The 23,237-nt window shown below is 46.3% G+C and overlaps 1 long non-coding RNA gene across 1 annotated transcript; it reads left to right on the top strand.

Moving 5' to 3' along the window:
- Positions 1–989: 989 nt before the first annotated feature.
- LOC109939539 (uncharacterized) lies at positions 990–2,082 on the top strand. Its single transcript, XR_002262011.1, has 3 exons — positions 990–1,068; positions 1,351–1,431; positions 2,013–2,082. It is a non-coding gene; the product is annotated as an uncharacterized lncRNA (long non-coding RNA).
- The last annotated feature ends 21,155 nt before the right edge of the window (positions 2,083–23,237 follow it).

The raw sequence follows: 23,237 nt of genomic DNA, 5'->3' as shown, positions 1-23,237 counted from the left end.
ACAACAACAACTCTACCAATGATTGAGTTTGGCCCAGTCAGTGGGGTCTAAAAAAATCATTAGTGGTGTTATTACCTGGATGTCAATGAATTAATATTAGCAACACCTGACAGCAAAGAAACAAACTCAGTGACAAGATAGTACATGTTGAAGTACCTCTGTAATCCATTTCACCTGTTTGAATCATATGCAAAATCAAATGATGTCATTTTACTCATCTATTTGAATTTTTTAACAGGGAATTATACTGGAATTAAAGCAAATTTAAACCCCAAACTTGAACGGAGCATCTGCTTTTTGAACATATGAACGAACACACTACTTGAAAGAATGATCAAACCAGAATTGTAAGAAAAAAATAAATCCTATTATAGACCGAGTATGGATTACAAAGGTCTAAAGAATGAACATAGACATTATGAAAACGGATGTTCCGTATACACTATGAAAAACTGCAGCGAACATAGACATTATGAAAAACTGGTACTCTGAAGCTGCAGCGAACCAAACCATGTCAACTAAAAGCAGATGTTCTGTATACACTCCAGATTAGATGTTTGAACACAGTACTTCAATCAAAACAGATGTCACTATCACTGCTCGTGCTGCTAATTCATTGCATGATGAATCTTTGAAGCTTTTCTTATTTGACAATCTTTTCTGAAATAATCATTACTTCAGGTCCAGTTGTTTTTTCGAGCTTCTACTGCTGCTTGAAGTTTTTAACATGATTTTTCCTAGAAGATTCTGTCCTCAATAGCCATTTGTTTGTTGGGAAAGAGAGGCATAATAATTATTTTACATTTTTAATACAAAAATGCACATGTCATATCCTGTTTGGTGTGTGAGATAATGAAAAAGAACTAATTCATAGTAATCTGTAAGCTTGATTGCGAACAAAAATAATATGGTTGAATGTGAACATACAAGAATAATTTACACATTTCTGTATTTTGCCAGATTTCAGATGTACTTAGTGAGGCTGGTGCACCATTTGGGATAAAATCAGTCTGTCTTTATGGTGGAACTAAAAAGGAACCCCAAATATCTGCCCTTAAATCTGGAGTGGTAAGATAACTGATTTCATTTTTCTTTTCCCAGCCACAGTTCATATAATTGTACTGAATATTGAATATTGATTAAGTTATGAACTTTTGATATCGTTGCATACCAAACCATTACCATACCACTTCTTTTTTCACGGATTTCACTTAATGGAAACTCAATCTTTCTTTACTATATAGGACATGTAATGTAACTGTGTCCCCAATCAATCTTTGACAGTTAATTTGTGTAAAAACATACTGTTGGCTGACCCTGTATTCATTTTTTTGGGGTTTGTGGTTGCAGGATATAGTCATCGGAACTCCTGGTCGTATGAAAGACCTTATTGAAATGGGTGTTTGCTGTCTTAATGAGGTTTCGTTTGTGGTAAGCCAGTTGTGTCTTTTTTTGCTATTCTTGTTGTCTATGAAGTGTGGTGTGCATGGTATATATATTCTATCCAGTCACAAATATGAAGTGCTCTGAACAGCAACAGGGTCACCAAGTTCTAATTTTGAGCAAGTCAGATCTCTAATTCACCAGCCCTTCGTTCTTTTTTATTTGATTTTCTAATTTTGAGCAAGTCAGACCTTTTCTGTTTGGCATGATATGCTAAACCTACATATATTGTCTGTATGAAAGGTACACCACTTGTTTTGTAGTTAAAAGTAGTTCAGTAGTTTAGGGTGTGTTTGGTTCTGTTGTCTCATGTGAGAAAAGTTGCTTTCTGCTCTGAAAAAACTGCTTTCTGCTGTGAAAAAAGAGAAATAAGGGTTCAGCACCCCTTAAATGATGGAAGATGGGTAATTTCTTTGAACTTGGTTCGCTGGCATCAATCACATCAAATATTTCTTGGGATTACTGCTGTGCTTACACTTTCATGGTTATGCTTTAATGAGTAATTATTGTGTTCCCTTTTGTTGACGTACTTATATGGTGTGATATATATTCTTACTTTTTTTGCATAGGTTCTAGATGAAGCAGATAAGATGCTGGATTTGGGTTTCGAACCTGAAGGCAGGGCAATTTTGAGCCAAACATCATCTGGATGGGATAGCGTTTGGCAGCTCCACCTATCGATGCTACCAAAGAAAAGGGGACTCTTTGCCAGGTCGTCTTCGTTCCAAGGACACCAGCAGAGACGCGCTCCAGATCTCGCCCGTACGTCCATGAACCTGGCGGGCGAGTGAAGCGAAGGCCGGCGTACGGGTCCTGCAGCAGATGGGGGAGGGAAGGGGAGGTATACAAGGTGGTGATGGTGCTTGGGTCAGTCGGTACCTTGGAGGCGCGGACGCTGTCCTCTCGGGAGCCGGTGAATCCGTGGGAGAAGACGACAGCGAACCTGGCTTGGTCCCGGGGCACGCCGCTCTTGCAGTAGGCGAGGTGGCGGCCGTCGCGGAGCCTGAGCCTGGGCGCTGTTGAAGTTGTGCGTGCGCTGAATCAGGCGAGGTTGAAGTCGTGTGCATAAATGGCGGAGCTGGCGAAGCGGTTGAGGCCATGGTCGTGAGGAGGAGGTCGAGGTCGTGGGCATCCTGCAGCGCGCCGTCGCTGGAGTGGAGGCAGCAGGCGGCGTAGGATGGGCTGCAGAATGGGCCGCACCACCGTTGGGCCGCATACACCGCTCGAACACAGGCACTGCTATGGTGTTATTTGATTAGTGCCATACCGGCCACCCAGAGCGTCGAAACGTGACTTATAAACGTTGGTGTCTGTTGTTTATTACTTAGATGCGTTGGTGTGTGCTATTTGTTGCTCAGACTGACGTCTCAGGTGCCGTAGTAAGATGATTTTTTGGCGCGGGGCTGTACGACCGGAGGCAGAACGGATCAGAGGCAGAACGGCAGAACAAGTTGGAGGCAGACTACTATTGCTTACTTAATAAGTAGTAGAGATTACAACCTCAGACGGGGGAGCAGGAACCTTAAACACCGCATCGCGATCACACGTACTGTCCTGTCGCAATCTTTTTTTTTTGAAACTGATGAGCTGATAGAAGAGCTGCCTTTTGCATTAGAAACAAGAAAGGAAAAGGTATTGTTGTAATTTTCTTGCCTCCGCGAGGAACTGAGTAGAAAGCATCGTATTTTTCACCCCATGTGTAGGTGAAATGAGGAAATAATATAGAAAACACAGGTGTACGGTAACCCTGACCCCATGAACAGCAGCATGTGTCAATGTCCATACCAACTTTATTCCTAGAGAAGTTGTACAATAATAATAACAGTACTTTGTTGTCTCCTCGTAAGAAGAGGATATTTACAGATATAATATAAAATTTAAAGTTTGTTACAGCTTCTGATATTAAATATAGCCTCATAATCTCTAATATATAAAGCATCAGTTTTTGGGTTCCATAGTTTCCATCATCGTATTTTTGGTAAAAAATCAAAAGTAAAATGTGCTATATGTCATATAACTAGTTTGCTAAGTATATGGTTGCACGTAATCAAATTAAAACACTCAATACAACAGTAATCAAATTAAAACACTCAATACAGCAATAGCTCACACCAAAGATAGAAAGGTCATAATATGGATAAGATGAACTGTAAGTTTGGATGAGTTTTAAATGTTAGAAAATTAGACATTATCAGTTTTAATTTAATCCAGAAAACCAATGTGATGTATGTGACGACATGTATGTGCATGTGTATATCACTAGTCGCATAAGCAGTAAACAGAAATAAAACATGCACAAGTATTGAAAACAGGAAGTACCCCTGCGGAGGTACTGATGCTCAAGGCATCAGTGGTACTTAATTATTAGTACACCAAAGCATTAAAGTGGACCATTATCATTGACTATTACTGAATATTAATTTGGGCCAAGCCCACATTAATCCAACAATCCCCACCAAATGCTAAGTCACACTAAAATGCTCTCATCATCTCAAATGTTTGATATATTGGTGTTTCGATGGAGACTGTTAAGTTGAACATCCACCTAGAACCTAGACTACACTTAACCACAACTGCACAATGGACTAGGCCTTAAATTGTTAGTTTTGCGTGGAATAAGTTTCATCTAAACTCTTTACCAGTAGTAGATTGCCAAACCCATCCCCTCTGGTTGGAGCATATAAGTCAAACTCTATAGCCTTTCATGGGTATCTAAAGGCCACCCAGATCTCATAAACTATGACTAGTAGTTAACCCATATAGGTATGTTTCTCTAAAGTTGTTCTTTAGGACAACATCTTTGCTTCACAAAGCCACTTGGAACATATTAAGGTGTAAACACCAACCTACCTTACAGTAAGGAAAGATATGCATCTGAAGTGAACCTTAATAAGGGTCTTTCCTCTCAGTCTACCACTAGCTTGTTTTACCATTCTAATTCACGAGATCTTCAATCATGTAGAACATGTTACCACTATGATAAACTTTAGGTGGGTCTCAGGCCCATCTCACTTGATGCGCTATCTATCACACTACGTGATAGCCCCTTAGTAAATTGATCTGCCAGATTTTTAGACGTATGGACATAATCCAACACTATTATTCCGGAGTTTCTCAATTTCCTGATAGATTTCAAATGCCTCTTTATGTGCCTTGTCGACTTCATATTATCCTTACAACTATTTATCTTAATTATCACAGTCTGATTACCACAGTTCATGGAAATAGCCGGCATGGGGTTTTCAACGACCAGTAAATCCCTAAGGAGTTCACGAAGTCACTCAGCCTCAACTGAAGCGGTATCTAATGATGTGAGTTCTACTTCCATAATCGACCTCGTTGAGATGGTCTGCTTGCAAGACTTCCATGAAACAACGCCACCTCCATGTGAAAATACATATCCACTTGTGGCATATATCTTATCAGCATCAGATATCCAATTTACATCACAATAACCCTCCAGTGCTATTGGATACCTGGTATAATGGATGCCTAAACTCATAGTACATTTTAGATAGCGCAGAACTCTCTCAAGAGCACGCCAGTGATCATCTCTCGGATTTAAAACAATCCAGCTAAGTTTGCTCATAGCAAACCCAATGTCAGGCCTCGTAGCGCTAGCTAAGTACATGAGTGAACCAATTATTTGGGAATATCTCATATGATCCCTAGATATCCTTCGATTTTTCTTCAATAGCTTACTAGGACCATAAGGTGTTGGAGCAGGTTCACATTCTCTATAACCAAAGCGACTCAAAACCTTTTCCACATAATGGGATTGCACAAGTGTGATCCCACCATTGCCTTCTCTTAGTAGCTTAATGTTAAGAATAATATCAGCTTCTCCCAAATCTTTCATTTCAAAATTATTAGACAGAAAGTCTTTTGTCTCTTTAATCACATCAAGACTCATCCCCAAGATTAGAATGTCATCAACATACAGGCATAAAAATACACTCTTGCCCCCACCGAACCGATAGTATACACATTTGTTTGTTTCGTTCACAACAAAGTCGGCAGATGTCCAAGTTCTATCGAACTTTTCATGTCATTGCTTAGATGCTTGTTTTAGGCCATATAAAGATTTCAATAATTTACACAACATGCTTTCTTGACCATTTGCTACAAATCCAGCTGGCTACTCTATGTAAATTTCCTCATCTAGCTCTCCATTTAGGAATGCCGTCTTAACATCCATTTGATGGACGAGAAGACCATGAGAGGCAGCCAAAGAAAGTAGCACACGAATTGTGGTCAGTCGAGCCACAGGTGAATAAGTATCAAAAAAATCCTCACATTCCTTCTGTGAATAGCCTTTAATTACAAGCCTCGCCTTATACCTTTCAATAGTACCATCTGGCCTAATTTTTTTCTTGAACACCCATTTACTCCCATTGGGCTTACACCCATAAGGGTGCTCAATGACCTCCCAAGTTGCATTAGACGTAATAGAATCAATCTCTCTCCTTATTGCTTCCTTCCAAAAGTCAGCATCAGGAGAGGAATATGCCTCTTCTATGGTACTTGGAGTGTCGTCCACAAGATATACAATGTAATCATCACCAAAGGACTTTGCAATCCTTGGTATCTTACTCTTTCGAGCTAATACATTGTCATCTTCCACAAGATTATGTATATGGGATTCCTCAGTGTGTTCTACCAGAATAAAATGCTCATGGGGTATTGTTGGTTCATCATCAGACGTATCATGTGTAGCTTTCATGGGAAATTCGTCCTAAAAAATCTAGCATCTCTGGACTCCATAATTGTACCAACCAACATGTCCGGTACTCTAGAGTTTATAATTTAAAACCTATATCCAATGCTGTGGAAAACATACTCAAGGAAAACATAATCAATAGTTTTCGGTCCTAATTTGTGCTTCTTGTTAATTGGCACATTCACCTTAGCCAAACAAGCCCAGGTGCGCAAATATGAGATGTTTAATTTCTTCTTTTCCCATTCCTCGAATGGTATGATTTCTTTGTTCTTTGGTCAACTTTATTTAGGACATGACACACCATCAAAATCGCCTCACCCCACCATTCCTTAGATAGTATCGAAGTCTCTAACATGGCGTTAACCAAATCAGTTAGAGTATGGTTCTTTCTTTCAGCAACCTCATTGGATTGTGGTGAGTATGGTGGTGTGGTGTCCTGTTATGAATAATACCACGTTCCACACAAAAATCAGAAAAATCACCCGAGAAATATTCTCCACCACAATCAGACCTTAACTGTTTAATTTTCCTCTCGAGTTGATTTTCAACTTCAGCTTTGTAGGTCTTAAAATAATGCAAAGCTTCATCTTTTGATTTTAAGAGATGCACATAACAAAATCTAGTAGACTCATCGATAAAAGTAATAAAATATCGCTTCCCCCTTTACTCAATATTCCATTCATCTCACATAAATCAGCATGTATTAAGTCTAGTGGTGCCAAATTCCTCGCCTCCACAGCCTTATGAGGCTTGTGAGGTTGCTTAGATTGCACGCACACTTGGCACTTAGAACCGTTGACCAAATCAAATTTCGGGATTAAATTTAAATTTGCTAACCACGAGACACAACCAAAATTGATATGACAAAGTCATGAATGCCAAATATATGACTCATTCGAAACAACATTGTTCACAGACTTATTACACACATCATGCAAAGATAAGCGGAACAAGCATCCACTGTCGTAACCTTTTCAAACAAATGTCCCATACTTTGAGAGTATACATTTCTTAGACTCGAACACAAGTTTATAGCCATCCCGACATAAAAGTGAGCCACTAACAAGATTCTTTTTGATAGAGGGGACATGTTGCAAGTTCTTCAATAGCACCTTCTTTCCTGTAGTAAACTTCATAATGACTGTACCAACACCAAGAACACACGCATTTGATCCGTTCCCCATCAGCAAAGCTCTAGTCCCTTTGCACTGATAAGAATAAAACAAAGAAATATCAGCACACACATGAATATTAGCACCAGTATGAGCCCACCTCTCAGGGGATTGACACATTGAAAGAACAGTAGGTAAAAGATTACCATACCCCGTTGTTCCTTCTGCAGTCTCGCTAACAACCATGTTTACTAATTTCTTCTCTTGAGCTGGTTTTTTCTCCTGCTTAAATTTGCGGTCTAGACAAGCGCTTGCCCAATGATCAGTACTCCCACAAACAAAGCAACCAACTCCTTTGTTCTTCTTTTTGAATGAGGATGTCTACTTGGGCTTCGTGGCATTCTATTGCTTGTTCTTCTTTTTATTAATATGTGACACATTGGATTTCTTCTTTTGTACCATATTGGCACTAGAAGTCTCAACTCCTTTTCCACAAGTGTCTTTTGCTCTTGCCCTCTCCTCAACATCAAGAGAACCAATAAGCTCAGCCACTCTGAACTCTTGTCTCTTATGTTTTAGAGTGGTAGCAAATCTGTCCAAGAAGGTGGCAGCTTAGCGATAATACCGCCAGCCACGAACTTGTCAGGCAAGACACATGGGAATTGTTCGAGTTCCTTAGCTAGTGCTTGTATTTCATGAGCCTGTTCAACTACAGGATGGTTTTCTACCATCTTATAGTCAAACAACTGCTCCATGACGTACAGCTCGCTACCAGCATCAGAAACACTGAACTTCTCATCTAATGCATCCCATAACTCTTTTACAGATGTGCACGTTAGATAAGAATCAACATACTTGTTGGCAAGAGCGCCAATCACGGCGCCTCAAAACAGGTTATCGTCAACGTCGAACATTCTCTCCTCTTCAGGAGTGAACTGTTCAGGTTTCCCCTATGGCGTGACAGTAGTTCATTGCAGTCAACCATAGTATCATCTTACTATGTCATCTCTTGTAAATCATTCCATCAAAAGGTTCACTTGGTTTTAACGCAGCAGCAAAACCAATAACAGAAAAATGCCTAATATCAAGTTTTTGGATTGTTAGAAAATTAGGCAGTATCAGTTTTAATTTAATCCAGAAAACCAGTGTGATGTATGTGATGATATGAATGTGCATGTGTGTACCACTAGTCACATAAGCAGTAAATAGAAATGAAACATGCACAAGTATTGAAAATAGGATGTACCCTGCGGAGGGACCGATGCTCAAGGCATCAGTGGCTCCATTCACATGAGACATCTCATGTGTATGTTCGATATAGTCGTACGCACTCAATGCAGGCAGATGTACGCAGCGCAGTCTCTCGAACAACGCTGACGACGAAGAACCGGAGCGGATGAAGCAAGCAGTCACGAGTACGCTCCCCAAAAACCCGATCACCCGCACACCCGTGCAAGGGTACCTCTGTCGACGACGATTTTGGAGGCCTGCTCTCCCACTCTCTCTGGGCTCGTAGAAGGTGGGACATGAATGGGCTGAATGCAATGCGTCTGAGAGACTGTCCGCGTAAGCGGAACAGCGTCCACCTCCCTCGTATTTATACACGCGCAGAGGGAGGGAGAATCGTAACCGACAATAATGGTTGCGACATTAGAGCCAGAAACTAATGAGTCATTGGAGCCAGAAACTGACGTCCGTTACTAGCCATAAGACTGGAAACAGACGACCATCACTTCAGGCAAAATGCACAACCATTAGACATGGAAACTTTCTGCTGATTTCGTAGACTAACAGGGTCTAGTGGGTCCAATGCACTCGAGCAAATAGAAGATTTTGGGGACCCTACCAAATGGCTATTGGGTGGTTGGGGGATATAAATACCCACAATCGACCCCTTTTCGGCACAAGAGCTGTGAACCAACTCCTACAATCTAGAGCAACAGGCCATAGAGATCAAAAGCCTCATAAGTACCAAATAGAGAAAATCAATCAAGTGAAATCCATTCTATTGCAATTTGTGATAGCACCTTGCGTGAGTGAATTAGAGGAGGGTGTGTTGCCGCTATCTTGTGTTCTTTTATTTAGTGTTGCAAACTCCCATTGTTGTTAAGGCTAGCAAGAGGCTTCGAGTCTATGGAGTGCCTTGCGGAGACTACAGTCTCTCATCTTGAAGATATAGAGGGCTCAAACTTGATCTTTAGAATCACTTGAGAGGGTTGAAATAGACCCTATCCTTTGGGACACCTCAATAGATACGTAGGTTCGGTTGGGACCAAACTCTGGTAAATCAAATCGTCGTGTCGCTTCATGTTTGTTTGTTTTGCTTGCGATTTGTTATTTCGTCTCCCTCTCTAAGTTCTCTTGTGTAGATCTTGATTCAAGTCACTTGTGTTGCTCCCTATGTCATTTCTGCATTCACAGTGCAAGAAGAATGCCTCTCTCTACTTTGATTATAATTGCCTTGCACCAACAACTAATTGGGATCCAAGTTTTTGTTCTAAGTGATTAAATTTAAGGTTTCGCTTATTCACCCCATCTAGGCGACTATTATTTGGTACCAGAGTGTGCCACCAAAAGTGATGTCACACAAAGGATCCCTCAAGAGCGAGAAGGTCCCTCAGGAGAGAAGCATAAGGAGAAGGGCGAGGAACCTATTCATTCAAGTCCCAAGTTTTTCAAAAGGAGGGATGTCAATAAGAAAAAAAGATCAAGAAGGTAATCTACCAGGAGACTGATGCTTCGACATCACCATCGACATCAGGTAGCGGAGAATCCACCTCTAACACCCTGAATTTGGGGGTATAAAATTTCTTGTCTAATATCTACCAAATTCAGGTGTTACTCCTTTTCTTGTCTCTATAGATTTCCTTTTGTTCCTTTTAATAGATTTTTGGGTATTTATTTGAGAGGCGTATTATTTATTTAGATATTAAAACCTAGGGGAGGTATGAATTGTTGCATCATGCTGAGCTTAAAACTTTGTTTTTGGTTGATGCACATGTTTGAAATATTCAAATTTGAATTTGTGGTTTGGTTGGATTTGAATTCAAAAGAGAAAATAAAAAGCAAAGGCAATAGTGATAGTCGCCTAGAGGGGGGGGGTGAATAGGGCGAAACTAAAATTTACAAATATAAACACAACTACAAGCCGGGTTAGCGTTAGAATTATAAATGAGTCCGTGAGAGAGGGCGCAAAACAAATCGCAAGCAAATGAAGAGTGTGACACGCCGATTTGTTTTACCGAGGTTCGGTTCTCGCAAACCTACTCCCCGTTGAGGAGGCCACAAAGGCTGGGTCTCTTTCAACCCTTCCCTCTCTCAAACGGTCCCTCGGACCGAGTGAGCTTTCTTTTCTCAATCACTTGGAACACAAAGTTCCTACAAGGATCACCACAAGATTGGTGTCTCTTGCCTCAATTACAAGTGAGTTTGATCACAATGAAAGAATCAAGAAAGAAGAAAGCAATCCAAGCACAAAAGCTCGAAAGAACACAAGCAAATCTCTCTCTCTAATCACTAGAGCGTTGTATGGAATTTGGAGAGGATTTGATCTCTTTGGTGTGTCTAGAATTGAATGCTAGAGCTCTTGTAGTAGTTGGGAAGTGGAAAACTTGGATGCAATGAATGGTGGGGTGGTTGGGGTATTTATAGCCCCAACCACCAAACTTGACCGTTGGTGGAGCTGTCTGTTCGATGGCGCACCGGACAGTCCGGTGCACACCGGACATGTCCGGTGCCCCAGCCACGTCACCAGTTCCGTTGGATTCTGACCGTTGAAGCTTCTGACTTGTGGGCCCGCCTGGATGTCCGGTGCACACCGGACATGCACTGTTTACTGTCCGGTGTGCCAGTATGGGCACGCCTGACTTCTGCGCGCGCTGCGCGCGCATTTAATGCGCCGCAGGTAGCCGTTGGCGCGGAGATAGCCGTTGCTCTGGAGTTGCACCGGACAGTCCGGTGCACACCGGACATGTCCGGTGAATTATAGCGGACTAGCCGTTGGACATTCCCGAAGCTGGCGAGTTCCTGAGGCTGCTCCTCCTTGGCGCACCGGACACTGTCCGGTGTACACCGGACAGTCCGGTGAATTATAGCGCGAGTGCCTCTGGAAATTCCCGAAGGTGGCGAGTTTGAGTTGGAGTCCCCTGGTGCACCGGACATGTCCGGTGGTGCACCGGACACTGTCCGGTGGCACACCGGACAGTCCGGTGCGCCAGACCAGAGGTGCCTTCGGTTGGCCCTTTGCTCTTTTGTTGAACCCAACTTTTGGTCTTTTTATTGGCTAAGTGTGAACCTTTAGCACCTGTATAACTTATACACTAGAGCAAACTAGTTAGTCCAATTGTTTGTGTTGGGCAATTCAACCACCGAAATGAATTAGGGACTAGGTGTAAGCCTAATTCCCTTTCAATCTCCCCCTTTTTGGTGATTGATGCCAACACAAACCAAAGCAAATATGGAAGTGCATAATTGAACTAGTTTGCGTAATGTAAGTGTAAAAGTTGCTTGGAATTGAGCCAATATAAATACTTACAAGATATGCATGGATTGTTTCTTCCTTATATAACATTTTGGACCACGTTTGCACCACATGTTTTGTTTTTGCAAACTCTTTTGTAAATCCTTTTCAAAGTTCTTTTGCAAATAGTCAAAGGCAAATAAATAGGATTTTGCAAAGCATTTTTAAGATTTGAAATTTTTCCCCCTGTTTCAAATGCTTTTCCTTTGACTAATCAAAACTCCCCCTAAATGAGATCCTCCTCTTAGTGTTCAAGAGGGTTTTGATATATCATTTTTGAAATACTACTTTCTCCCCCTTTTGAACACAATAGGATACCAAATGATAAAAATTCTTTGAAAACACGAAGTTTTTGAAATTGGTTGGTGGGTGCGGTCCTTTTGCTTTGGGCTCTTACTCTCTCCCCCTTTGGCATGAATCGCCAAAAACGGAATTATTAGAGCCCTCGAAGTGCTTTCTTCCCCTTTGGTCATAAATGAATGAGTTAAGATTATACCAAAGACGAAGCCCTTTTGCTCTCTCCCCCAAAGATGGAGAGTGACTTGGAGCGACGGCGAAGGATGAGTTACGGAGTGGAAGCCTTTGTCTTCGCCGAAGATTCCAATTTCCTTTCAATACACCTATGACTTGGTTTGAAATAGACTTGAAAACACATTAGTCATAGCACATGAAAGAGATATGATCAAAGGTATATGAATGAGCTATGTGTGCAATCTAGCAAAAGAAATTGCGTGAATCAAGAATATTGAGCTCATGCCTAAGTTTGGTAAAAGTTTGTTCATCAAGAGGCTTGGTAAAGATATCGGCTAATTGATCTTTAGTGTTAATGTAAGAAATCTCGATATCTCCTTTTTGTTGGTGATCCGTAAGAAAATGATACCGAATGGCTATGTGCTTAGTGCGGCTATGCTCGACGGGATTGTCGGCCATTTTGATTGCACTCTCATTATCACATAGCAAAGGGACTTTGGTTAGTTTGTAACCGTAGTCCCGCAGGGTTTGCCTCATCCAAAGCAATTGCGCGCAACAATGGCCTGCGGCAATGTACTCGGCTTCGGCGGTGGAAAGAGCGACCGAATTTTGCTTCTTTGAAGCCCAAGACACCAAGGATCTTCCTAAGAACTGGCAAGTCCCCGATGTGCTCTTCCTATTGATTTTGCACCCTGCCCAATCGGCATCCGAATAACCAATCAAATCAAATGTGGATCCCCGAGGGTACCAAAGGCCAAACTTAGGAGTATAAGCCAAATATCTCAAGATTCGTTTTACGGCCGTAAGGTGGGATTCCTTAGGGTCGGATTGGAATCTTGCACACATGCAAACGGAAAGCATAATGTCCGGTCGAGATGCACATAGATAGAGTAATGAACCAATCATCGACCGGTATACCTTTTGATCCACGGACTTACCTCCCGTGTCGAGGTCGAGATGCCCATTAGTTCCCATTGGTGTCTTGATGGGTTTGGCATCCTTCATTCCAAACTTGCTTAGAATATCTTGAGTGTACTTCGTTTGGCTTAGGAAGGTGCCCTCTTGGAGTTGCTTGACTTGGAATCCTAGAAAATACTTCAACTCCCCCATCATTGACATCTCGAATTTCTGTGTCATGATCCTACTAAACTCTTCACATGTAGATTCGTTAGTAGACCCAAATATAATATCATCAACATAAATTTGGCATACAAACAAATCATTCTCAAGTGTTTTGGTAAAGAGCGTAGGATCGGCCTTTCCGACTTTGAATCCATTTGCAATAAGAAAATCTCTAAGGCATTCATACCATGCTCTTGGGGCTTGCTTGAGCCCATAAAGCGCCTTAGAGAGCTTATAGACATGATTAGGATACTCACTGTCTTCAAAGCCGGGAGGTTGCTCAACATAGACCTCTTCCTTGATTGGTCCATTGAGGAAGGCACTTTTCACGTCCATTTGATAAAGCTTAAAGCCATGGTAAGTAGCATAGGCCAATAATATGCGAATTGACTCAAGCCTAGCTACGGGTGCATAGGTTTCACCGAAATCCAAACCTTCAACTTGAGAGTACCCCTTGGCCACAAGTCGAGCTTTGTTCCTTGTCACCACACCATGCTCATATTGCTTGTTGCGGAAGACCCATTTGGTTCCTACAACATTTTGGTTAGGACGTGGAACTAAATGCCATACCTCATTCCTAGTAAAGTTGTTGAGCTCCTCTTGCATTGCCACCACCCAATCCGAATCTTGAAGTGCTTCCTCTACCCTGTGTGGCTCAATAGAGGAAACAAACGAGTAATGTTCACAAAAATGTGCAGCACGAGATCGAGTGGTTACCCCCTTATGAATGTCGCTGAGGATGGTGTCGACGGGGTGATCTCGTTGGATTGCTTGGTGGACTCTTGGGTGTGGCGGTCTTGGTTCTTGCTCATCCTCCTTTTCTTGATCATTTGTATCTCCCCCTTGATCTATGCCGTCATCTTGAGGTGGCTCATTTGATTGATCTTCTTCTTCATCAACTTGAGCCTCTTCCTCATTTTGAGTTGGTGGAGATGCTTGCATGGAGGAGGACGGTTGATCTTGTGCATTTGGAGGCTCTTCGGATTCCTTAGGACACACATCCCCAATGGACATGTTCCTTAGCGCGATGCACAGAGCCTCTTCAATACCTATCTCATCAAGATCAACTTGCTCTACTTGAGAGCCGTTAGTCTCATCAAACACAACGTCACATGAAACTTCAACTAGTCCTGAGGACTTGTTAAAGACTCTATATGCCCTTGTGTTTAAATCATATCCTAGTAAAAAGCCTTCTACAGTCTTAGGAGCAAATTTAGATTTTCTACCTCTTTTAACAAGAATAAAGCATTTGCTACCAAAAACTCTAAAATATGAAATGTTGGGCTTTTTACCGGTTAGGAGTTCATATGATGTCTTCTTGAGGATTCGGTGTAGATACAACCGGTTGATGGCGTAGCAAGCGGTGTTGACCGCCTCCGCCCAAAACCGATCCGAAGTCTTGTACTCATCAAGCATGGTCCTTGCCATGTCCAATAGAGTTCGATTCTTCCTCTCCACTACACCATTTTGTTGTGGCGTGTAGGGAGAAGAGAACTCATGCTTGATGCCCTCCTCCTCAAGGAAGCCTTCAATTTGAGAGTTCTTGAACTCCGTCCCGTTGTCGCTTCTTATTTTCTTGATCCTTAAGCCGAACTCATTTTGAGCCCGTCTCAAGAACCCCTTTAAGGTCTCTTGGGTTTGAGATTTTTCCTGCAAAAAGAATACCCAAGTGAAGCGAGAATAATCATCCACTATTACAAGACAATACTTACTCCCACCGATGCTTATGTAAGCAATCGGGCCGAATAGATCCATGTGGAGTAGCTCAAGCGGCCTATCGGTCGTCATGATGTTCTTGTGTGGATGATGAGTTCCAACTTGCTTTCCTGCTTGGCATGCGCTACAAACCCTGTCTTTCTCAAAATGAACATTTGTTAGTCCTAAAATGTGTTCTCCCTTTAGAAGCTTGTGAAGATTCTTCATCCCAACATGTGCTAGTCGGCGATGCCAGAGCCAGCCCATGTTAGTCTTAGCAATTAAGCATGTGTCGAGTTTAGCTCTATCAAAATCTACTAAGTATAGCTGACCCTCTAACACACCCTTAAATGCTATTGAATCATCACTTCTTCTAATGACAGTGACACCTACATCAGTAAAGAGACAGTTGTAGCCCATTTTGCATAATTGAGATACAGAAAGCAAATTGTAATCTAAAGAATCTACAAGAAAAACATTGGAAATAGAATGGTCAGGAGATATAGCTATTTTACCAAGACCTTTGACCAAACCTTGATTTCCATCCCCGAATGTGGTAGCTCGTTGAGGATCTTGGTTTTTCTCGTAGGAGGAGAACATCTTCTTCTCCCCTGTCATGTGGTTCGTGCACCCGCTGTCGATGATCCAACTTGAGCCCCCGGATGCATAAACCTACAAAACAAGTTTAGTTCTTGACTTTAGGTACCCAAATGGTTTTGGGTCCTTTGGCATTAGACACAAGAACTTTGGGTACCCAAACACAAGTCTTTGACCCCTTGTGCTTGCCCCCAACATACTTGGCAACTACTTTGCCGGATTTGTTAGTCAACACATAAGATGCATCAAAGGTTTTAAAAGAGATGTCATGATCATTTGATGCACTAGGAGTTTTCTTCTTAGGCAACTTAGCACGGGTTGGTTGCCTAGAGCTAGATGTCTCACCCTTATATATAAAAGCATGATTTGGGCCAGAGTGAGACTTCCTAGAATGAATTCTTCTAATTTTGCTCTCGGGATAACCGGCAGGGTATAAAATGTAACCCTCGTTATCCTGAGGCATGGGAGCCTTGCCCTTTACAAAATTTGACAATCTTTTAGGAGGGGCACTAAGTTTGACATTGTCTCCCCTTTGGAAGCCAATGCCATCCTTGATGCCAGGGCGTCTCCCATTATAGAGCATACTTCTAGCAAATTTAAATTTTTCATTCTCTAAGTTATGCTCGGCAATTTTAGCATCTAATATTGCTATATGATCATTTTGTTGTTTAATTAAAGCCATATGATCATGAATAGCATTGATATCAACATCTCTACATCTAGTACAAATAGTGACATGCTCAATGGTAGATGTAGATGGTTTGCAAGAATTAAGTTCAACAATCTTAGCATGTAGAATATCATTTTTATCTCTAAGATCGGAAATTGTAACTTTGCAAACATCAAAATCTTTAGCCTTAGCAAACAAGTTTTCATTTTCATTTCTAAGGCTAGCAAGAGAAATGTTCAATTCTTCAATCTTAGCAAGAAAATCATCATTATTATCTCTAGGATTGGGAATCGAAACATTACAAACATGAGAATCAACCTTAGCATTTAAACTAGCATTTTCATGTCTAAGGTTGTCAATCATCTCATGGCAAGTGCTTAGCTCACTAGATAGTTTTTGACATTTTTCTACTTCTAGAGCGTAAGCATTTTTAACCTTAACATGTTTCTTATTTTCTTTAATAAGGAAGTCCTCTTGAGTGTCCAAAAGGTCATCCTTTTCATGAATAGCACTAATCAATTCATTAAGTTTCTCCTTTTGTTGCATGTTGAGGTTGGCAAAAAGGGTACGCAAATTATTCTCCTCATCACTAGCATTATCATCACTAGAAGACTCATATTTAGTGGAGGAGTTGGATTTAACCTTCTTCCGTTTGCCGTCCTTTGCCATGAAGCACTTGTGGCCGACGTTGGGGAAGAGGAGTCCCTTGGTGACGGCGATGTTGGCGGCGTCCTCGTCGTCGGAGGAGTCGCTTGAGCTTTCGTCGGAGTCCCACTCCCGACAAACATGGGCATCGCCGCCCTTCTTCTTGTAGTACCTCTTTTTCTCCTTTCTTCTCCCCTTCTTGTCGTCGCCTCGGTCACTGTCACTAGATATGGGACATTTAGCAATAAAATGACCGGGCTTACCACATTTGTAGCAGACCTTCTTGGAACGGGACTTGTAATCCTTCCCCTTCCGTTGCTTGAGGATTTGGCGGAAGCTCTTGATGACAAGCGCCATTTCCTCATTGTCGAGCTTGGAGGCGTCGATTGGTTGTCTACTTGGTGTAGACTCCTCCTTCTTTTCCTCCGTCGCCTTGAACGCGACGGGTTGTGCTTCGGACGTGGTGGGTTCGTCAAACTCATTGATCTTCCTCGAGCCTTCGATCATGCCCTCAAAACTTACAAAATTCCCGATAACTTCCTCGGGGGTCATTTTAGTATATCTAGGGTTACCACGAATTAATTGAACTTGAGTGGGGTTAAGGAAAATGAGAGATCTTAGAATAACCTTAACCATTTCGTGGTCGTCCCACTTCTTGCTCCCGAGGTTGCGCACTTGGTTCACCAAGGTCTTGAGCCGGTTGTACATGTGTTGTGGCTCTTCCCCTTTGCGAAGCCGGAATCGACCGAGCTCCCCCTCGATCGTTTCCCGCTTGGTGATCTTTGTTAGCTCGTCTCCCTCGTGCGCGGTTTTGAGCAAATCCCAAACCTCCTTGGCGCTCTTCAACCCTTGAACTTTGTTATACTCCTCTCTACTTAAAGAGGCGAGGAGTATTGTTGTCGCTTGAGAGTTGAAGTGCTCGATTTGGGCCACCTCATCCTCATCATAGTCTTCATCCCCTACGGATGGTACCTGTGCACCAAACTCAACAACATCCCATATACTTTTGTGGAGTGAGGTTAGATGGAATCGCATTAAATCACTCCACCTAGCATAATCTTCACCATCAAAAGTTGGTGGTTTGCCTAATGGGACGGAAAGTAAAGGTGCATGTTTGGAAATGCGAGGGTAGCGTAGGGGGATCTTACTAAACTTCTTACGCTCTTGGCGTTTAGAAGTTACGGAGGGCGCATCGGAGCCGGAGATCGATGTTGATGAAGTGTCGGTCTCGTAGTAGACCACTTTCCTCATCCTCTTTTGCTTGTCCCCACTCCGATGCGGCTTGTGGGAAGAAGATTTCTCCTTCTTCTTTTTGTTGGAGGAGCTCTTCTTCTTCTCCTTCCTCTTGATGCGGGACTCTTCCGATGAAGTGCTCCCGTGGCTTGTAGTGGGCTTTTCGCCGGTCTCCATCTCCTTCTTGGCGTGATCTCCCGACATCACTTCGAGCGGTTAGGCTCTAATGAAGCACCGGGCTCTGATACCAATTGATAGTCGCCTAGAGGGGGGGTGAATAGGGCGAAACTGAAATTTACAAATATAAACACAACTACAAGCCGGGTTAGCGTTAGAATTATAAATGAGTCCGCGAGAGAGGGCGCAAAACAAATCGCAAGCAAATGAAGAGTGTGACACGCCGATTTGTTTTACCGAGGTTCGGTTCTCGCAAACCTACTCCCCGTTGAGGAGGCCACAAAGGCCGGGTCTCTTTCAACCCTTCCCTCTCTCAAACGGTCCCTCGGACCGAGTGAGCTTTCTTTTCTCAATCACTTGGAACACAAAGTTCCTACAAGGATCACCACAAGATTGGTGTCTCTTGCCTCAATTACAAGTGAGTTTGATCACAATGAAAGAATCAAGAAAGAAGAAAGCAATCCAAGCACAAAAGCTCGAAAGAACACAAGCAAATCTCTCTCTCTCTCTAATCACTAGAGCGTTGTATGGAATTTGGAGAGGATTTGATCTCTTTGGTGTGTCTAGAATTGAATGCTAGAGCTCTTGTAGTAGTTGGGAAGTGGAAAACTTGGATGCAATGAATGGTGGGGTGGTTGGGGTATTTATAGCCCCAACCACCAAACTTGACCGTTGGTGGAGCTGTCTGTTCGATGGCGCACCGGACAGTCCGGTGCACACCGGACATGTCCGGTGCCCCAGCCACGTCACCAGTTCCGTTGGATTCTGACCGTTGAAGCTTCTGACTTGTGGGCCCTCCTGGATGTCCGGTGCACACCGGACATGCACTGTTTACTGTCCGGTGTGCCAGTATGGGCACGCCTGACTTCTACGCGCGCTGCGCGCGCATTTAATGCGCCGCAGGTAGCCGTTGGCGCGGAGATAGCCGTTGCTCTGGAGTTGCACCGGACAGTCCGGTGCACACCTGTCGGCGTTTCGAGACAGGGGGGTCCCTAAGCCGACGAGTGAGTGTGCTGCGTGCCCCAGCCCAGATGGGTCGAGCGCGTGGGCGAGCGCGGAGGGGGGAGAGGCGAGGCGGCCGGAGCCGAGCGTGAGAGAGGTGGAAGTCCCGCGGCCTTCGTGTTCGTCCCGCGCCTAGGTCGGGTGCGCTTGCAGTAGGGGGGTTACAAGCGTCCACGCGGGTGAGGGAAGCGAGCGGCCCCAAGAGAGCGCTTGCCCCGTCCTCGGTCCCGCGCGGCCAACCTTCTCTGAGAAGGCCCTGGTCCTCCCTTTTATAGTCGTAAGGAGAGGATCCAGGTGTACAATGGGGATGTAGCAGAGTGCTACGCGTCTAGCGGAGGGAGAGCTAGCGCCCTAGGTACATGCCGATGTGGCAGCCGGAGAGATCTGGGCACCCTGCTGGCGTGATGTCGTGGCTGTCGGAGGTGCGGCGGAGCCTGATGGAGGGACAGCTGTTGGAGCGGTCGAGTCCCTGCTGACGTTGTCCTGCTTCCGTAAGAGAGCTGGGGGCCGCCGTCGTCATAGAGCTTGTGGGGCGCCATCATTGCCCCTCTGGCGGAGCTGGCCGGATGAGACGCCGGTCTTGTTCTCCGTGACCCGAGTCGATTCGGGGTAGGATGATGATGGCGTCTCCTGTTGACGTGGCGGTCTGTGCTCTAGGCAGGGCGACGTGGGGTTTCCTCCGAAGCCGAGGTTGAGTCTTGCCTTCTGTTGCCGTGGCCGAGCCCGAGCCAAGGGGTCGGGCGAGGCGGAAGTCGTTCGGCCGAGGCCAGGGCGGAGTCCGAGCCCTGGGGTCGGGCGAGGCGGAGTTTCGTCGTCTTCCGGGTCTTAGCCCAAGTCCGAGCCCTGGGGTCGGGCGGAGCGGAGTTTCGCCGTCTTCCGGGTCTTAGCCCGAGTCCGAGCCCTGGGGTCGGGCGGAGCGGAGTTCGCCGTCTTCCGGGTCTTAGCCCGAGTCCGAGCCCTGGGGTCGGGCGGAGCGGAGTTCGCCGTCTTCCGGGTCTTAGCCCGAGTCCGAGCCCTGGGGTCGGGCGGAGCGGAGTTCGCCGTGGCGCCTTTGGCAAGGCCTGATTGCCTGTCAGACTCACTCTGTCGAGTGGCACTGCAGTCGGAGTGGCGCAGGCGGCGCTGTCCTTCTGTCAGACTGGCCAGTGGAGCGGTGGAGTGACGGCGGTCACCTCGGCTCTGCCGGGGGCGTGTGTCAGGATAGAGGTGTCAGGCCACCTTTGCGTTAAATGCCCCTGCAATTTGGTCAGTCGGTGTGGTGATTTAGTCAAGGTTGCTTCTGAGCGAAGCCAAGGCCTTGGGCAAGCCGGTGATGTGTCCGCCATAAAAAGGGGGCCTCGGGCGAGATGGAAGTCTCTCGAGGTCGGCTGCCTTCGGCCGAGGCTAGGCTCGGGTGAAGCGTGATCGAGTCACTCGTGTGGACTGATCCCTGACTTAATCGTGCCCATCAGGCCTTTGCAGCTTTATGCTGATGGGGGTTACCAGCTGAGAATTAGGCGTCTTGAGGGTACCCCTAATTATGGTCCCCGACAGTAGCCCCCGAGCCTCGAAGGGAGTGTTATCACTCGCTTGGAGGCTTTTGTCGCACTTTTTTGCAAGGGGACCAGCCTTTCTCGGTTGCATTTCGTTCCGGTGGGTGCGCGCGAGCGCACCCGCCGGGTGTAGCCCCCGAGGCCTCGGAGGAGTGGTTACACTCCTTCGAGGTCTTAATACTTCGCTTTACGCTTCGGCTGGTCTGGTCGTTCCCTCATGCGAACTGGCCGTAGCCCGGGTGCACGGTCGGGGCCCAAGCTCTCGGGCTGGTATGTTGACGCTGTCAACGATTTGGCCGGAGCCGGTTTTTGCGAGAGCAGCCCCCGAGCCTCTGCACAGGGCGAGAGGACGATCAGGGACAGACTCGGCTTTTTACATACGCCCCTACGTCGCCTTTCCGCAAGGAGGAGGGGGGAGTGCGCCATGTTACCCTCGATGGGCACCGAACATGGTGTCTCCGGTGAGCTGCAAGCGGGTAATCCGAGTGGACGTCCGTGCCCCGTTCGTTGGGGGTCGGCTAGGGGCCCAGAGGCACGCCCAAAAGTACCTGCGGGTGATTTGCCGGACCCGGTCCCCTGGCGACGGGGTCCGAGGGCTCGATGCCTCCCTCCGATGGGATTCCGTTACAAGATCGTTCCCGCTGGTCTCGGAAATGTCCTAGGGTACCTCGGGAGCGCAGCCCGAGCCTCGGTTATGTATCGAACGTACCCCTGGTCATCCCTCGCTCGGTGTCTGAGGCGACTGTGAACCCTTCGGGGGCCAGCCTTCGAACCCCTGATCAGTAATGGGCGCGGAGCCCGAGTAGCCTGAGGCGGCCATGGAGCCCTTCAGGGGGCTGGCCTTCGAACCCCTGACCAGTAGTGGGTGTCGGGCCCACGCGATCTGAGGCGGCTGTTGAACCCTCGGGGGGCCAGCCTTCGAACCCCTGATCAGTAATGGGGGGCTCGGAGCCCGGTTCCTTCGCGGAGAAGGATCCCTTTCGGGGTATCCCCCTTCCCCGGTCCCTGTTGCAAGAGATAGAGAAAGTGGAAAACGGAAAAGGATACGAAATCGGACGACGTGGCGTACCTTTTCTGACGCGGTTATTACGGCGAAGGTGAAGCGTCGCGCGCTCCTCCTGCCAGAAGCGCCGCGTGTCCCGCCGCGGAGTTAATGCGACGGGGCGAGTGGTTGGCGGGGCGGCCGTTGCGCGCGTGCGATCCGTTCGAGGAACGGGTCACGGGTGCACCGTCTTCACGCCGTGAGAGGAGGCTCTCTTGCTGTCTCAGGATGGGACGTGAGCCTGGCTGACGACGTGACCGCTGCGCCCGCCCGCCTGCCACCGCTATTACTGCTGGCCCGCTTTCGGTCGCTTTGACCGACGTGCCAGTCTGGCGCTGTTGGGTCGCCTCGAGTCGTGGCATAGGCTTCGCAACCGAAGAGGCGCGATGGTGGCACAAGTGGCGGTGCAGTTGCTTGCATGCAGCAACTGGCGCGCCGGTTGCTCGACGCGTGGGCCTGGGTTCCAGGCTGGCGTGTCAGAAGTCGGAGAAGCGCGTCCATCTGGCGCGGTTGCATGCCGCCTGCATGGCTGCCCGCCCCTTCTGCCCGTTGGTCTGGGCGAAAATGGGGGGTCGCCTGTAACCGCTGGACGGTCGTGCGCACCATGCGCGGCGGTTTGGCTTCTTCTGCCCCGAGCCGGCTTGCATGACATGCGGGACCCAGCCCCCGAGTCGCAGGGGAGGGCCTTGGAGCGTGTTGGAGAAGACTCGGCCCGCGGCGCCTGGGGGCGCACGTAGGGGGAGTTGCCTTTAAAAGGAGGGGGGCTCCTTTCGTAAGGCAACCATGTCTTCTTCCTCCCTTAAGCGCCGGGTCTTCCCGTCTTCCAAGCCCCCGGATGGGGGATATCCGCCGCCTTTCCGCCTCCTCGTTGGAGGAACGCAACTCCATGGGAGTTGGTACCTCTCAGCCATCGTTCGGCTTCAAGGATTTTCATCAGCCGGCCCGGCCGTACCCCCATGCCGACGATCACCCGGGATGGTGACCGCCGGTTTCTAGGTGGGGAAGAGCAAGCCAGGCTGCGATCTTGGTCCCACCCTCAGCTTCAAGGATGTTCATCATCCCCGCTGGGGTGGGAGCCCTGCTGAGCCGGCGCTCCACCTTCCACGCGGGTCCGCGGGTCGCCCTTTCCCGCGGCGTTTGGGGGTGGAGGCGCTCGCCGGCCCTGCGGATGGCGCGGACTTCGACAACGAGGGGCTGAACGACGGCGGGCGTCGTCACCTCCAGCGTGTCGGAGTCGTCGGCCGGGCTTCCGGTGGC

The sequence above is a fragment of the Zea mays genome, chromosome 5 (genome assembly GCF_902167145.1).
Source record: "Zea mays cultivar B73 chromosome 5, Zm-B73-REFERENCE-NAM-5.0, whole genome shotgun sequence".
NCBI lineage: Eukaryota > Viridiplantae > Streptophyta > Magnoliopsida > Poales > Poaceae > Zea > Zea mays.
Note: the sequence above shows the minus strand (reverse complement) of the source record. Positions and strands in the feature narration are given on the sequence as shown.